Genomic DNA, 2308 nt, shown 5'->3' on the forward strand with positions numbered 1-2308 from the left:
GGAAGTTAAAAATATTCCTAGATGTATACATAATCTATTATGGACATCCCCATTGAAAAATAATATGCAGGATTTTTTTTGTTTTTCAAAACATAAGAATGTTGATTCCGAGATCAAAGTGGCTGTTTTGAGCTAAGCTCCTACAAAGTTCTTTTTTTTTAAACCCCTACGTCAAACGCGTCATATTACGTAGCAAGGGGACGCTGACCGAACGGGAATGCATCTACGTGCAGGCAGTAGTAGGTCGTAGTGAATTGAAGATGTGTCACTTAGTGTGCTCGTATTTTTTCTGTAGTTTTACATTGCATTGTATTTTACATTACAGTAAAGGAGAAGTATAGTGTACTCCAGCCTTAGAATAAATGTAGTCCACGGTTTCTGTGACAGAAAATAAGCGGTGCTAGCTAGCTAGCTTTGAGCCTTGGTATGTTTACACGTGAAGAGACGGAACTACATCTCTGGCGCCGCCGCCTCCCTCACGAAACACACGGTGGTTTCCCGATCATTTTAGACAGGAGGCTTATGTGTGGGTGACACGGTAAAGTTCAGGATAACAACACCAGGGCCTGCGGTGGTTTAATAAACAGCTGAGCTGCTTCATCGTCCGGAGCTGCGGCCGACGCTGGACCGATGGTCACGGACACAGACCTACTAGGACACGGGGCCGTCAGATATTTAAACCCACGGAAACTATGAACTGTAAGTCTTGTTAGCGAATGTTTTTAAACTCCCATGTCGGCATAATAATTTCAATGATGAAAAGCAACGTGTGGTCATTTATTGTTAGGCAGCATACTAGCTAACCCACTAGCTAACAGGTCAAAACGGCTAATGTTGGTTGGCATCCTTTCTTGTAAGATGGGCCATTTTATAAGGCATAATGCAATATTTTACATGATTATAATTAACTGTTAACCTCAAATACGAAGGCTGACCAATGACTCCTTCCGTTAATCAGTTTAAACAATACTGGCGCTAGCCGGGGACATTGAGTCAGCAAAATATATTGATATAGGCTACTCGTGATGCTAAAATAAAAATCAGACACGCTGTGGCTGTATGTCTACTTTGCTGGGACATTAGCACCATCATATCATACTAGTTTTACATCAGGATGTAATGTTAGCATGTGTTGACCCTATATAGAGCATTTGCTGCCTTTGTAGTGGCTAATCAAGATCCAAATAAATAAATGTGAGCACGTATTCCCCCTGCACGCAACATACATGTTGACATGTTTCTGAAGACAGACCCGTAGATAAGCTGCCCATGATGCAGATGAGAAAACTATGTTATAAACATGTGTTAAATTGTGCAGCAGCTCCATCATGTAGGCCTAATAATCATTTATATCTGCTCGTTGAGCCCGAAAAAACATCAACAAAGCGTTTTCAAATGACTATCAAGAGGATAACCCCCATGAAGAGAATTAAATACATGGCTGTTATAATACTGCATTCGTGTTTAACTTTGTGATCTGAATCAACCCAAACCTACTCTGGCATTTTATTAGCTAATGTTAATTTTCTTCCACATTATGGCAGCGTTGTCTCAGCACTTCACACAGTAAATTAGGGTTTAAAATGTTTACATGCTGTATGTACTTGTCTGGGATAACTTATATGTTCAACTTCTGATCTACACAATTTGCTTTTCCACAGACTCAACTTGGCTGTCCTGCATTTCAAACATTATGGCAGATGAGAGGAAGCTATAATGTGACACTGCCACCCTGTCAAGCCATCGCAGCTACAGTGAGCAGCTTCAGTCAGTCCCTAAATATTATCCATCATGTTTATACTATAATATCACTAAACGGATTCTTACATAATGTCCGTCCCCTAGCACCTTGGCCCTGGGGGACTCTCTGAGAGGGACAGACTCCACATAACTAAAGACTCTAGGAGAGAGCAGAGCTGGTTCTTCACTGCACCGTGCACCTGCTGCCTTTCCAGAACCTGTGAGAAGATCTCTGAAGATGGAGCAGCCTGGGACTCGCCTGGCAGTCACAGCTTCACACAACTCAAGCACACAATTTGGTTTCCCGTTTTCAGATAGTGATTATTATAAGTCTAGACAAAGTCAGATCAGTACTCAATTCATAATGTTGTTGATTACAGTCAAATAGGTGACGTACTCAGTCATGTTTGTTTGTTAGACATCTCAAAAAGCTAAAATAGATTTTGACTAAATTTGGTAAAGAATTGAGCCACAGACCAAGGATACGGTTACTTGTTTAGTTTTGTGTTTTGTAATAAAGTCTTGTTCTGGAAACACCTGAGGATTGGGGGTAGTTTTATCTAGAGCC

General features: G+C 40.9%; 1 long non-coding RNA gene across 1 annotated transcript; it reads left to right on the forward strand.

The window, feature by feature from the left end:
- The first annotated feature begins 60 nt into the window (after positions 1-60).
- LOC307265588 lies at positions 61-2080 on the forward strand. The gene is made up of 3 exons (XR_013845351.1): positions 61-699; positions 1662-1754; positions 1846-2080. It is a non-coding gene; the product is annotated as an uncharacterized lncRNA (long non-coding RNA).
- Positions 2081-2308: the final 228 nt, after the last annotated feature.

Source organism: Ammodytes marinus, assembly GCF_949987685.1.
Source record: "Ammodytes marinus genome assembly, chromosome: 18".
NCBI lineage: Eukaryota > Metazoa > Chordata > Actinopteri > Uranoscopiformes > Ammodytidae > Ammodytes > Ammodytes marinus.